Source organism: Leopardus geoffroyi, chromosome B1, assembly GCF_018350155.1.
Source record: "Leopardus geoffroyi isolate Oge1 chromosome B1, O.geoffroyi_Oge1_pat1.0, whole genome shotgun sequence".
In the NCBI taxonomy this organism is placed as follows: domain Eukaryota; kingdom Metazoa; phylum Chordata; class Mammalia; order Carnivora; family Felidae; genus Leopardus; species Leopardus geoffroyi.
In genome coordinates, this window is record NC_059327.1 from 83,163,633 (window position 1) to 83,179,072 (window position 15,440).

General features: G+C 38.4%; 1 protein-coding gene across 1 annotated transcript in view; it reads right to left on the bottom strand.

Moving 5' to 3' along the window:
* Positions 1 to 1,366: 1,366 nt before the first annotated feature.
* Positions 1,367 to 15,440, bottom strand: part of USP38 (ubiquitin specific peptidase 38) — a 71,164-nt gene continuing 57,090 nt past the window's right edge. The window contains exons 12-14 of the transcript XR_006709521.1: positions 14,855 to 15,038; positions 9,121 to 9,174; positions 1,367 to 1,552 (exon numbers count right to left, since the gene is read on the bottom strand). The gene's annotated coding sequence lies outside the window, so the exon portion shown is untranslated. The remainder of the gene's footprint in view (positions 1,553 to 9,120; positions 9,175 to 14,854; positions 15,039 to 15,440) is intronic.

The window sequence follows — 15,440 nt, forward strand, 5'->3', positions numbered from 1 at the left end:
AGGGTAAGGCATGAGAGACAACCCCCTCAAGGTACAAAATTTAGGGGACACCAAAAAACACAGTAATCAGGATGAATAATATTTAAAAAATAAAAAAATCCAGGATGAACAGAATTTTAAAATATTAAAGAAAGGCAGGATCAGTAATAGTGCTTGTCAGCCCATACTGGAACTTAAGACACAAGGAAAAGTCAGTATTACTAATCTTATTTAGGATACTTTGTAACCCTTTTTTTTTTTTCCTTGAAAGCTGTGTCTAAAATTATCACCGTGATTAAAAACATAGGATTAGAAATTGAGTTGGTCTTGTTGCACTGTTTTTCCCTCTTCACTGCTTGCTCTTTCTTTCCACATTCTCTTCTTTGACTATTCTTTTCTTTCCTCTTTATTCTGTTATCGTTCACTCACATTTCTTTTTGCTACTTTCTTTCTGCCCATCAGCCATGGCCTATTTACTCTCCCTCAGATTTTGCAAGGAAAACGGTCAAAGAGCTCTTTCATTTATAGTAACTGAGTGGTTTCCTATAAGTCAATACGAACTCTAAGGCTAAAAAGCCTTTCATTGGTGGTGGTTTATGTCCTTTTGGCTTGAAGCCAAAATGGTGACCTCTTTAACAATTCTCATGATTCCCTGGGGGTATGGAAGTCTCCAATCTGGGAAACATTGTGCTCCGTGAAAGCTGATAAACCACAATATGGTCCAGGGATTTCCCTTTATTCTGTCAGTGGCAATCTTAGAGTAAGTGTTCATGAAAGTAGTGTAGGACTCACTCCTCTGTGATTCCTGACAGTTCCCAGCACATCCTTTAGAGAGGAGGGCTTGAAAACCAAATGTTTGAAGTAAGCACCATTGGGATGTGCAGGACAATTAATGTGGCAGGATCTGGCATTTATAATCTGAACAAAAGCACCCTCCCTCTTTCTTAATATTTATCCCAGATGAGAGCATGGCTCAGTACCAAGAAAGCATCCAGTTTTTCTTCCCAGGGAAAGCTAAGCCAGAAGCACAGAAAGCCACAGGGAAGTGGCCATGGGAACAGGGGCCAGGCTGTCATATATTCCATGCAGTAGTTAGAGCACCATGGGGACATAACCTCTGAGGAACAATTTTAAATGCAAGCAATTACATGAACACTGATTCAATCCAGCCCTGGGATTCTACAGCAGATAATCGGGCAGAATCATGATTTGGGAGTATTTTCACAATTATACAGTGTTTAAAAATGTATTTGGCTCCTCTGTTGCCCAAGAGTAAATATATGTTATTGTTCCTTGAGTCCAGAAGTTTAAGTTCTAAAGCAGTAAAATAAACATGTCACATGTTTACTCACATATCATCTAAACACACACCAAATGCTTTCTGTGGTTGGTTTGAAGTTTTGATTCTGGTTTTCTGTATTTATTTATTTTTGTTTAAAGAAACAATGTGAATATCCTCTGCTGGGTCAGGGCGGGAGTCAGAGAGGTGACTCTTTCCAGATGATGGGAGAAACCAAATTTAGTTCTTCCAGGCTTGGAAAGCTTCCTGCATTAAGTAGCATTAGAGATGAGCCTGAAAAAGACAAAAAAATGGGGGTGGGGAAGAGGGGAGGGGGGAATGTGTTCTCAGAAGAGAAGAGAGGAAGACTTTCTTGTTCAGATGAGAACTAGTGGCTTTCTGAGGTAAGTCCAAGGGCGGTATAGAGATGTGTCTTCAAACTCTGCACACATCCAAATCACCCAGGAGAATTGGTAAAAATGAGAGTCACTGGGCCCCACCCTCAGAGTTTCTGATTCAGCAGGTCTAGATGAGGCTTGAGAGCTGGTATCTTTTTTTTTTTTTTTTTTTTCTTTGAGAGAGGGAGAGAGAGCATGCATGAGTGGGGAGAACAGAGAGAGAGAGAGAGAGAGAGAGAGAGAGAGGGAGAATCCTAAGCAGGCTCCATGCTTTGCATGGAGAGAGAGTAAAAATTTTATGTCTATAATTCAGTTTATTTCTTTATATTTTTGTCACCAATGTTTGCATGTTTAAATAATATATTTTTTAGTTTTGCCTTGCTTTGTATTTTCTATAAATACAACCATAGTTTATATATACTTTTATACTTGCTTATTTTATTCTACATTATGTTTGTGATATTCAACAGTGTAGATGTAGTCCCTTCCTTTTCATTGCTGGTTAGTATCTATATTTTATTTATCCAAATGTTGGTCATAGGCTTTGTGTTGTTTTAAGTTTGGAGCTATTGTGAACAATCCTGCTTTGATTATTCTTACACTTGTCCCCAGGTACTCATGGGCATGAATTGATGATCTAGGGTACATATGTTGGAGTGAAATTACTAAAACTGCAGTGTATGTACAAATTTACATTTACTAGTGATGAAAAATTGGTTTTCAAAACAGTTATACCCCATTTCTACCCCCTAAAATGCATGAAAATCTCCACTGACTCACTTCTTTGCATTTGGTTGTGCCAGATTTTTAAAATTATACAAACCTTAAGGATATGTAATGATATTTTATGATTTTTATTTGCATTTATTTAATTATTCATAAAGTTGAATACTTTTAATATGTTTGTCATTTGAGTTTCTTCTTTAATGACACACATGTACATATCTTTTGCTAAATTTTGTCTTTTTTTCCTTTATGTATTAATTCAATAGCATTCTTATATATTCTTACCCTCCCTCCAGTGGCAGCAGACCTTTAACTTATACCAGTACAGGAATATGAGCCCAGGAGGTACTCCTGTCTTTTCCCTAGGAGCAGGGCTTTTATTTCTTCTTCTTCTTTTTTTAATTTATTTATTTTGAGGGCGGGGGGAGGGGGGGAAGGGAGAGAGAATAAACGAGCAGGGGAGGGGTAGAGAGAGAGGGAGAGAGAGAATCCCAAGTAGGTTCCTCATTATGAGAGCAGAGCCCAATGCAAGGCTCGAATCATGACCCATGAGATCATGACTGGAACCAAAATCAAGAGTGGGATGCTTAACCAAATGAGCCACCCAGGTGCCCTGTAGGATTTTTATTTCTACCCTCCCTTCAGGAAGTAGGTCTCAGCATGACGGTTTGCTTCCCGTATCCAAATGGTATAGAGCTTTTGCTTCATATGAAAGAAGGGTTTAGGGAAGCAGGCAGTGTTTCTCACCTTTTCCTCCAGCATCATCCCAGACCAAGAGGTCCTGACCTGACCTGAAATCAAGTCAGACGTTCAGCAGGCCGAGCCACCCAGGTGCTCCCCCACTACATATTAGTTATTAATTTGAAAGAGAAACATTGCTTTTACCACAGAGAAATCTGGCAGAAACTACCTTAGCCAAATGATCAAATTCAGCATTACCAATAACGACACAAACTGACCCTATTTGCCCATGATATGGTTCACTGAGAAGGCTCCACTTTGTCTAAATATTATCCTTTCCAAAATGTTTTACCTGCATTCAATCATGAGGAAGCAATAAAATGAATCTAAACTCAGGGACAATCTGCAACAATAACTGTCTGTCCTGGACTAAAAAAAAAAAATAATGTCAATGTGATGAAAGGAAAAAAGTCATGTTGGGGAAGGGGAAGAACATATTTTGTTAGGTTCATACATTAGCTTGTCCCTGGGTTTTATTTCAAGTCCCCATTGTGGGTTTAACAGAAAGAAAAGTCTTGAAAGAAGCAGTGTTGAAAGCATAATTGAATTTAAATATTAAAATTAAAATTATTTTAAGTGAAAATATTTATTTTTTAGTTTTAATTTTTGTAATTATTTAAAATTTTAGTTTATTTATTTATTTTGAGAGAGAGAGTAAGCATGAGAAGGAGAGAGGTAGAGAGAGAGAGAGGGAGAGAATCCCAAGCAAGCTCTGCACTGTCAGCATGGAGCCTGATGTGGAGCTCAAACTCACAAACCCTGAGATCATGACCTAAGCCGAAACCAAGAGTCAAGACACTTAACTGACTGAGCCACCCAGGCACCCTAAGTGAAAATGTTTCTAAAATATTTCCCTGTCATATTTAATAGAGATTATCAAGCATAATTTAACTTTTTTTGCTTACTCAGAATAATCGTTGTGAGTATTCTTGGACTTCTAATCATAACAATAACCCTACCAGGAAGATATTATTAAAATTGTTCATTAAAAAAAAAACCCATAAGCCACTAAACTGAAGTTCTGAGAATACCAGAGAGGGAATAAGAAATAATAAAAATATTCCCAGATGATAATTTTTATTATTGGTGAGATCCACAAGTATTACATTTTAAAGGATGTATTCTCTCACTGACATCTTTTGAGGACATTCAGTCTTGCCTTAAGAGACCACTGGGGTGAAGTACTAATAGCTTATGTTTATTGACTTCTTTATTTGCCAGCATCACTTTATATACTTTCACCCTCACAAAAACTTTATGTGGTTGGTGCTAGTTTTATTCCCATTTTATAGGAAACTAAGGAACAAGGAAGTTAAGTGATTTGTTCAAAGTCACAGAGTTACTATGCAAAAAATTGCAATAGGAACCCAGGAAGTTTGGCTCCAGAGCCTATTCCTTTACTACAATAGGTTCAGCTAGCATCCACCCTCTCATATAGATACAATAAAAAGAAAAAGAAAAAAGAAAAGAGAAAAAAATTATTTTTGTGATGAGAACTCTTAGGATTTACTCTCTTAATAACTTTCCTACATATCATACATCAGTGTTAGTTATGTCATCATGTTGTACATTACATCCCTAGTATGCATTTTTTGTATGACTGGAAGTTTATACCTTTTGAGAACCTTCCTCCTTCAAGTCTGATCTCTTTTTATGTGAGTTTGTTTTTTTTCTTCTTTTTTGATTCCACATATAAGTAAGATCAATATTTGTCTTTCTCTGTCTGACTTATTTCACTTAGCATAATGCTTCAAAATCCCTCCATATTGTTGCAAATGGTGGAATTTCCTCTTTACCACCACACCATGCTGCCTTTCACCATGCTGTTCTGCACAGTGACTGAATGGAGAAAGCTGTTCTCTACTCTTAGAGAATAAATATTAAATAAATAAAATAAATCTCCACCTCTGGAGACAGAGCACTTGCATTGTTTTCTTTTCATTGTTGATGATGAGATTTCAAATTTCCAGAACATTTGCAAGATGAGAGCAATGAGCAACTATATATTTATCTATTTATCTAGGCTAGCTCATTTTTAATCCTTTGCTTCTCCATTTCTCTCTTTCTGAGCCATCTGAAAATATCATAATCCACCAACCCTTAGGAGGTACAAGTAGCTTGTGTATGAAACTATTCTCTTATATATGGCCCATTATCAAATTTCTGTAATTATCTGAATGATATCCTCTATAGCTTTATTTTTTTAATCCAGGATCCAGAAAAGAATAACTCATTGCACTTAGTTGTTGCACTTCTTTAGTCCACAATCCAGAACAGTTTCCTATCCCTTTTTTTTTAAAGGCTGAATAATATTCCATTGTATATATATCTTAATCCATTCGTCCATCGATAGACACTTAGATTGTTCCTGTATCTTGGCTATTTTAAATAATACTGCTATGAACGTGGGGTGCAGGTATCTTTTTGAGTTGATATTTTTGTTTATGTTGGATATATTCTCAGAATTGGAATTGCTGGATCATATGGTAGTTCTATTTTTAATTTTTTTGAGGAACCTCCATACTGTTTTCCATAGTGGTTATACCTATTTACATTCCCACCAACAGTGCACAAGGGATCCCTTTCCCCCATATCCATGCCAGCATTTGTTTTCTCTTGTCTTTATGATGATGGCCAGTTTCAAAGGCATAAGGTGATATATCATTATGTTTTAATTTGCATTTCCCTGAGGACTAGTGATGTCGAGCATGTTCTCATGTACCTGTTGGCCTTTCATATATCTTTGGAGAAATGTCTACGCAGGTCCTTTGCCCATTTTTAAATTGGGTTATTTATTTATTTTTGCTATTGAGTTGTATAAATTCTTTATATATGTTAGATAGAAACCCCTCATCAGGTATATGGTTTGAAAATATTTTTTCCCCATCTTATAGGTTGTCTTTTCACTTCTTTGATGGGAGAAAAAGAAGGGGAAGGAGAAGGAGAGGGAGAAAAAGAAGAAGGAGGAGAAGGAGAGGGAGAAAAAGAAGAAGGAGGAGAAGGAGAAGGAACAATCCCCAAACTCTAAAGTAACCACAGATTTTATAGTTGTAAGATAACATACGTGCAATAGGTCATCAATAATTATTAGTTGAATGAATAATTCATAATTTCTGTTTCCATTTAAATTTTCTTAGTGTTATCTGAATGCTGTTTTTTTCTCAAGTTTTGATAATCACTTACTCATAGTTCAAATGAATGTGTGTTGAAACTACGTTGTATGCTCTGTGTGTTTCCACAGTTTCCTGTACTTTCCTTCGTGCAAGGGATATCTACCAGCGCAGTTCATTGAACTCCTCATGAAAGATGAAGCTCGTACACGTGTTAGCACAAGCAAACACTGGACTTCAGAAATATGTAGAAAGACATTCATTAAAAGGAACAATAAACAAAGCTGGAGCATTGGGGGTTAGAGTTCCCTCCTCCCCATCCTAAAGCCTCAGGGTGCCTGTTGGGACCTTTTCATTTTAGTGCATACACAGTCTGAGTGTGAGGCTCACGTGATTCTTATCAGACTCAAAGACAAGGAACTGACATCTGAACTCACCCAGCTTTCCATGAATTTATATTCAATCTCATATGGAATGCTACTGAACAAACTACACTTCAGGTATTCATACCCATGAGGTATTCATAATGCAGGCATGCCACGGAAATGAGCCCTCCTTGAACACCTCAACTCCTATCCCAGGATGCATGGCATTTTGTTGTTATTGCTTATTCAATCGTATCTCTTACACATTCTAGATTTTAAGCAGGAGGCAAAGAGTACTGTACTAATTTTGTTGTCCATTTTCTGTCTGGTAGCTTACACAATGCCTGACGCATAGTACAAGTTATTATTAACTATTCCAGACACTGTGGGGGCAAGGAGGAGTCAAAAATGTGAAAGAACTGGTTGTTTCCTCCCAAGAACTTGTAACTTTGGTGAGGAAGATTGATGGGGAAATAACTAACAGTAGTGTAAGTTAATAACATAAATGCTAGGAAGAGATTAAAATTATCAGCCCTGGTAGTCTCCAACACAGGGAAGTTAATTGCTAATTTATGGGATCAAAAAAGGTTTTACAAAGGAGTGGTTTTCAGTTGCATCTGCAAATAATGTAGTCTAATATATAGTGAATTCCCCTTTTCCGGACTTCCAGTCTTTTTCCTGAAAGGAGAAATTTTTAGAAAGTCTTCCTGTTACTAAGGGTCTGCTTCCTGAGGAAAGTCCTGAATAGCAGTTAATGATTTAAAAAACAAGAACCTCTGTGTGACAATAATGGATTCAGATCTGGGTGCTTCAGTCTGGAAGGAATATATTAACCAAATTTTCAACCCAAATGCTATTCCAGAGCCTTTGGGTGTCTGTCTCTCTGCTTTAGTTTAAGCAATTGGTTTTTGACTCACAAATAGTTTCAGATAATAGCATTTCTAATTGTATTTTAGTCCTCCTTACTATCATTCTTCAAGGGTGTGAACATTTATTTTTCTTAACTGGATTCACAGTGTTTCTTGAATGCTCTGATGACCAAGATAAAATATATAGACTTTAGTAATTGGGTTTTCCAGCTGAAGAGCTATTACCTCTCTCAAAAAAGAGAGAATAGGGGCGCCTGGGTGGCGTAGTCGGTTAAGCGTCCGACTTCAGCCAGGTCACGATCTCGCGGTCCGTGAGTTCCAGCCCCGCGTCGGGCTCTGGGCTGATGGCTCAGAGCCTGGAGCCTGTTTCCGATTCTGTGTCTCCCTCTCTCTCTGCCCCTCCCCCGTTCATGCTCTGTCTCTCTCTGTCTCAAAAATAAATAAACGTTGAAAAAAAAAAATTAAAAAAAAAAAAAAAAGAGAATATACAACAAATCCATTTGAACTCTGGTATTTTCTTAAAAGAACTACACATTTTCATAAAATATTTTGCTAAAATACTACAAGTTTTGGTGGGCTATTTCCCTGATTTACATCAGAAACTCAGTTGAAAAGGTGAAAAAGAAATCATATTATTTTTTCCTTTAAATGATTTCTTCAGCACAGAAAATTTAAGAGACTTGCTCTTTATTACACAGAAAACCAAAAGCAGAATCATTAACTGTGTCCTATATTATGTGTTTGCTTCGTGGCTATAAAAGAGATTAGAGGGGCGCCTGGGTGGCGCAGTCAGTTAAGCGTCCGACTTCAGCCAGGTCACGATCTCGCCGTCAGTGAGTTCGAGTCCTGCGGCGGGCTCTGGGCTGATGGCTCAGAGCCTGGAGCCTGTTTCCGATTCTGTGTCTCCCTCTCTCTCTGCCCCTCCCCCGTTCAGGCTCTGTCTCTCTCTGTCCCAAAAATAAGTAAACGTTGAAAAAAAAAAAAAAAGAGATTAGAAAAATTTTGTCCCTAATAATATAGTTTTCACTAACCACTCAGAAAATGACAGTGAGAGGTGGAAGGAGTTAAAATGAATGTCCTGAAAAAGGCAAGAAGAGGTGGAAAAGATGAAGGCTGCCTGAAAGAAGCAGGATTTCTTGAAGCAATCTCTAAGGCCACACCATTTGCCCATGCCATCAAAATGGTGGGCTATATAACATAAGAAGAGGCTGAGACCCTGGGTGACCAGTGACCAAGAAAGAGCTGTGGCACAGCTGACTACATGAGGGTTGTTGAATGAATTAAACATTTCCAGGCCTTTTCTCCTTTCACCTGAAATAGTTTATGTGCCATTCTCTTTAACAAAGTTGTTAGGGTACAAAACATTTATGGTCTGTATCTTAAAATTAGCTCTCATCTATTCCCTGTAGTGCTATCTATACTCCTGAAATGGATTGTAGTCACTTTAGGGACAAGGACAAGGGGATACACATTACATCCCCACAGGATCTGGTACAATTTCTTCTACAAGTTAGGGAATCAATAAATATCTTTTGATGGTATTTCGTTTAATTTAGATGTAAGGGATATACATTGTGCTTATTGCTGTTTAAGACAATTCCTTTTTTTTTTTTTTTTTTTTTTTTTTAAGGCTGATGCTCTCCCCTTTCCCACCTGTGAATCGTCAGATGAGGCATCAGAAGCCATACTTTCACTCTGAGGTGCTCTCTGAAAGGCAAATGGAACCAATAAGACTCTTAGACATTTGTAGTTTGATCTAAGGAAAAAAACAGACATTTGAGTTTCTTGTCAATGAAAACCCATTGAACAACAAGAAGGTTCATAAACTCCTGGTTCCCATATGTGTCACACAATCTGGTTGTCTACCTAGAGGCATAGCTTCTATTCTTATCCATTATCAAACACCACAATTTCCCTCCAGTGTTAGCTGAAGATTCCTTGATCTCATAGAAAGTGGTCCTAACTTCCAGGCTAGGGATGGTCATAACCAAGTTCAGTCTAATAAGTCTAATAATAATCATAAACTCAGTTTTATCTACTGTGACACAATAGGAAGTGTGCTAAGTGTCTTCTGAGAAATGCTTATTACTCCTTGAGAAAAAGAGAAATAATAAGTTCCTTTCTACCCTAGCCACCATCCTCACCTACTGCTTCCTGTCTTTGAATGGAGTACCTGGTGTCAAGCCAACCATCTTGTGACCATGAGACAACTAAGCCCCCAAATGGCTGGCATACTGAGGCTGGTGAAATAAAAGGATGGAAAGAGTCTGGCTCCTTGATAACATTGTCAAGTGACAGAACCAGCCCTGGAATATGTAGAATATTATTTTGCTAGATAATTAAATCTCTTTATTTATAAAGCCACTCTTAAATTTTCAGTTACTTGCAATAAAATATATCCTAAATGGATATATAGACCATATAGACCATATGACCCAGAATCTTCCTTATATTTTATCAGATTCATTAGTATACTGCCTACAAATTCTTTTTCTCACTTGGGTAACTAATGTAAATTTATATTTTGTGCAGCCAAAGAAACGGTAACTTATTATATAGGCTTATTAACTCATATATAAGCTTTTCACTAAATATTTGAGGGTTTTTGTTTTTTGTTTTTGTTTTTTTTTTTACATCACAGGAGAAAGTCAGGAAAGGGTTTATCAAAACACAAAGGATAAATGATACTTCCTCTGTCTCCTTTGAGTGTTTTCCTCTGCAATTTGATTTAAATTTGGATGAAAGGAACACAAGCTCATAAACTGCTATTGCTCTTATACTTTCCACTGTAAGAGTCGCGAATGAGGGGCCCCTGGGTGGCTCAGTTGGTTGAGCCTCCAACTTCAGCTCAGGTCATGATCTCGTGGCCCCACATCGGCTCTGTGCTGACATCTCAGAGCCTGGAGCCTGCTTCAGATTCTGTGTCTCCTTCTCTCTCTGCCCCTTTCCTTTGCACACTCTGCCCCGCTCTCTCTCAAAAATAAATAATAAAAACATTTAACAAAAGAATTGCAAATGAGTAGAGAGGTAATTTGAGCATAGCTTAATCAAAGGTAGATGCTCTTGCTAATAACCAAAGAAATGCAATTGAGAGTTATTATTTTATGTCATCTGGGTTGAAAGTAAAGTAGAGATATAAATATGTAGCGATGAGCATTTCAAATGGACATATCTCCTTTTAAAAGGTATAAGGTAACCCTAAGTGAAACCTACAAAGACATTCATCTCATTTGACCAAGTAATCCTATGCTAGAGAATTTTTCCTAAGGAAATATTTTTTTTTTTCAACGTTTATTTATTTTTGGGACAGAGAGAGACAGAGCATGAACGGGGGAGGGGCAGAGAGAGAGGGAGACACAGAATCGGAAACAGGCTCCAGGCTCTGAGCCATCAGCCCAGAGCCTGACGCGGGGCTCGAACTCACGGACGGCGAGATCGTGACCTGGCTGAAGTCGGACGCTTAACCGACTGCGCCACCCAGGCGCCCCCCTAAGGAAATATTTTGACAGATGTAGGACAGATGTTTTTATCTGTAAGAGAAAAAAAGAAAAAGAAAAACATTAAATATTCAACAATAAGAAAAGAATGTAGCTAATTACAGATTATAAATGAGAGGGACTCTAGTACCACCATTAAATATAGTAATGGTTATGTAAGCAAGTAAGAATACAGAAAATGTGATGTACTTTTTAAAAGCACAATAAGTGGGGCGCCTGGGTGGCTCAGTCGGTTGAGCGTCCGACTTCAGCTCAGGTCACGATCTCGCGGTCCGTGAGTTCGCGCCCCGCGTCAGGCTCTGGGCTGATGGCTCAGAGCCTGGAGCCTGGAGCCTGTTTCTGATTCTGTGTCTCCCTCTCTCTCTGCCCCTCCCCCGTTCATGCTCTGTCTCTCTCTGTCTCAAAAATAAATAAATGTTAAAAAAAAAATTAAAAAAAAAATAAAAAATAAAAGCACAATAAGTAATGACATGTAAACTGATTGCAATTATAGATAGGATCTATACAGGAAAAAATAAAAAATAGTTTTTGGAGTGAGGTGGAATTGAGGGTGATCTCTTTCATTTGTTTGGTCTTATTCCAAAATGCTTTACTGTTCATGGCAAGCATTATGTCATGCCAAGATCACCCCCTATGCATCGAAATAAATGTTTTACCTCTCTCCAAACATCATGTGGACTTAAGGATTTGCTTTTTCTATGTTCTCATGCTGAATAATCTGAATAATGGAAAATTCTTGATGAGGACAGACCTGAGAACTGATAAGACCACCATCACAAGGGATAGAAATGTTCAACACAAAGCTCTTCAAGGCCTTAGCATGATTGATGAGATAGTATCTGGGTGGTATCAGAGTGGCCTACTTTCTTCCTAATCCATAACTTCTCCCTGTTTTCTACGAGGCAGCTGTTTGTCTTTTATCTTTAGGAAGGTTCCTGAGCCTAAAAAGCCCTTTCCTAGGCCTGCTGAAATTCTTTCATGTGGCTGAGGTTGCACCAGATATGCTGCTGGGAAAAGATCTCAGTGAATAAAAGTAGTTCCTCTTACTAGAACTGAGAATCCTTTTCTTGAAAAGAATGTAATTGGTGCAACAGCAATATCTAGGGAACACTTTCTTTTTTAAAAAAAATCTTTCCTAATGTTTATTTTTGAGACAGAGAAAGACAGAATGTGAACAGGGGAGGGTCAGAGAGAGGGAGGCACAGAATCTGAAGCAGGCTCCAGGCTCCGAGCTGTCAGCACGCAGCCAGACACGGGGCTTGAACTCACGGAGTGTGAGATCATGACCTGAGCCGAAGTCGGATACTGAACTGACTGAGCCACCCAGGTGCCCGTAGGGAACACTTTCATTTGTCCTTTCAGATGAGGAAGTGGTATAAAGTGATGAATGTGTACAGAGCTGCGCTGAGAGAACTTGAGAGGAACTCCTAGGTGAAGAAAATACATTTATTTCTACTTCCACATTGGTCTGTGTCTTTATATAAGATAGGAAAACACTAAACAACACTGATCATGTGTAATGGTCAAAATGGGCCCACGTTCTATAGGAACCATGTCTTCAGCAGAGAGGAATACATCGATGGAGAGAAATCACCACATTCTGAGAAGAAATCTTGTGTCCCAGCCACAAGAAGTATAAATTGCCTTTTGGGATTGGGAGAGATAGTAGTTGTCCGTACAGAAGCATGTATTAGAGGCATTAGTGCTTCTCAACCAGAGGAGTACCACCTCCTGGTAGGCATTTGGAAATGTGGGGGAGAATGTGTGATGTCAGAATGACTAGGAGGTGTTACTCAATGTAGTGAGTGAGGGCTGGGAATACTAATGTTGTCCTATAGTGTCGTAGACTGTCCTGAATAATGAGGAATCATCCCCCATAGAATTCCAGTAATGACCCTATAAGAAAACGCTAGAAGAGCAAAGCTGGGAATGATCATGAAATTATCATCAAAAATGGAAGGAGGAGGGGGACTACAGAAGAAAAACACACTTCTCTGAATATCAAGTTTTGTTTTGATGGTAATGATTCCACAGTGCAGGAATGTACCTAGTATATTAGGAAGGGCTTTATTAGATACCCTTATGCAACATCATCCAGGGAGAAACCAGCTGCTTTGGAATTCTCCAGTTAGAGTCTGAAAGTGGTAACACTGTGAAATTTATTTTAGAGAGAAGCTTACAAAAAATCAGGTTTCAAAAATATACCTGCTGGAATTTTTATCAGCCTTTATACTTTTTCTGGGCTTTATAATTTTATCTAGACTTCTGGGATGGCAAATTTGAATACAGAGAATGCCAATCAAACAGATAAAGAATACTTTTCATTTACATTTTTCATTTTGAGCCTAATTCTTACTCAAAACAATCCAATAGATAAAGAATATCCAATGCACGAAGATGCGGTATATATACAATGGAAGATTACACAGCCATAAAAAGGAGCAAAATCTTGCCCTTTGTGGTAACATGGGTGGACCTAGAAGGTATTATGCTAAGTGAAATAAGTCAGACAGAGAAAGACAAATATCCTATGATTTCACTTACATGTGGAATGTAAAGAAAACAAGACAAAACAAATGAACCGACAAAACAACACAAAACAGAAACAGACTAATAGATACAGAGACCAATCTGGTTTGCTGGAGGGGCGGGCCATCTTGGGATGGGTGAAATAAGGGAAGAGAATTAAAAGGTACAAACTTGAAGTTATAGAATAAATCAGTCATAGGGATGTAATGACACAGGGAATATAGTTAATAATATCGTTACAACTTTGGTAACAGATGGAAGCTAAATTTATCTTGGTGATCATTTCCTAATGTATACAAATGTTTAATCACTACGTTGTACACCTGAAATTAGCATAATATTGTATGTTAATTATACCTAAAAAAGTCCAATAGTCTATTGGCCTAATATTTATTGATTGATGACTGATTGATTGTCATTGTCGTTGTTCCAATTTGGGGAAAGTTGGGTTTGTACTAATGTGTTTAGCCATGCAGCATGATAGACTTTGAACTAAAACTGTCACATAGGGGCACCTGGGTGGCTCAGTCAGTTAAGCGTCTAACTTCGGCTCAGGTCATGATCTCACAGCTTGTGGGTTCGAGCCCCACATCAGGCTCTGTGCTGACAGCTCAGAGCCTGGACCTGCTTTGGATTCTGTGTCTCCCTCTCTCTCTCTCTCTCTGCCCCTCCAGTGCTCATTCTTTGTCTCTCAAAAATGAATAAACGTTAAGAAAAAAAAACTATTGCTTAATGAACTGATTGAGCATAAGGACGTTTCTGTAACACATATTCTTCATCTATTGGCTTCACGCAAAGGTATTCAGGCAATCACACAACTGCAGCTATGCGCTCAACCTGTAGTTTTAGGATTTGACTAAGCCTTTTATTTTAATCTTCTTTTCCCTGTGACTGATTATTCATTATTACAGAAGATTATTATAAGGGAAGGTTTAGTCTACTGATGACCCTTCCTTAATTGCATTTTACACTATATAATGAGGAAAAGCACAAATCGAAGCATACCACCCACTGAGCTGAGAGCAAGTAAACACATTGAAAAGCGATGTATTATCAACTTATTTTCAGTCTTTTCTGTATGCCACTGATATATTTGAAAGTGTTTGCAACCCTAAATCTAGGCTTCCTCATATAAGAGACTTTAGTTTCCCCTAAAGAAAAATTAAAATCTTCTCTCTCTCCTTCATTCACTCATCACTCTCTCTCCTTCCCTCCCTTCCTTTTTCCTCCTTCTTTTATGAAGAGGATTCTAGTGCTTTGGCTACTTCTCAATGTGTTTTTGTTCTCCAAGTGCTTCATTTTTATCCATCTTGAGTAATGGAACCCAGTGAAGAAGAAATAACTTTAAAATCTTAACACACCTTCTCACCCCTCTGCTCCTCTCCTGGCACGGCTCCTGCCATGTTGCTTTTGGCTAAGTCCTCTGGTACATTACTGCTGGGTCTTGAGGGGTGTGGGTCTTAAGTTGGCCATGGGTCAGCTTCCTAGGTGGCTTTTTGGAGCCTGAACTTCCACTGCACTTACAGGAGAAAAACTCTCTAGGGTCTGGTGGGAAAAAAGATAAAAGAATGTTTTTCTTAGTTTACAGATCAGAATAAGAAACTGATACTTGAGCTTTGTTTTTGGGGCTCCCTAACTCAAGGAAACTGGTCAGAAGAGGGAGGGCAGGGAGTTTCTCTCCACTTAGGAGGCCATAATCCAGTTCCCAGAGGCATTCCCTCCAGAGCAGAACACTGCTCACAGCCTGGGTGGCCCTTAAGTTCCTCCTGGAGAGATGAACTGAGAGTAAGGGAGTGGTCAGAGCAATGGGTAGGTGAGTGGTTTGTGCTCATTCTTCCCTACACTGCCCAGGGGGCTTTTGTTTGGAGCTTATGTTGGGAGGGCTGCTGGAAATAATTTCTTTTCTGTGTTGTTTTAAATGAGAGAAATATGATTGTATTATTCCAT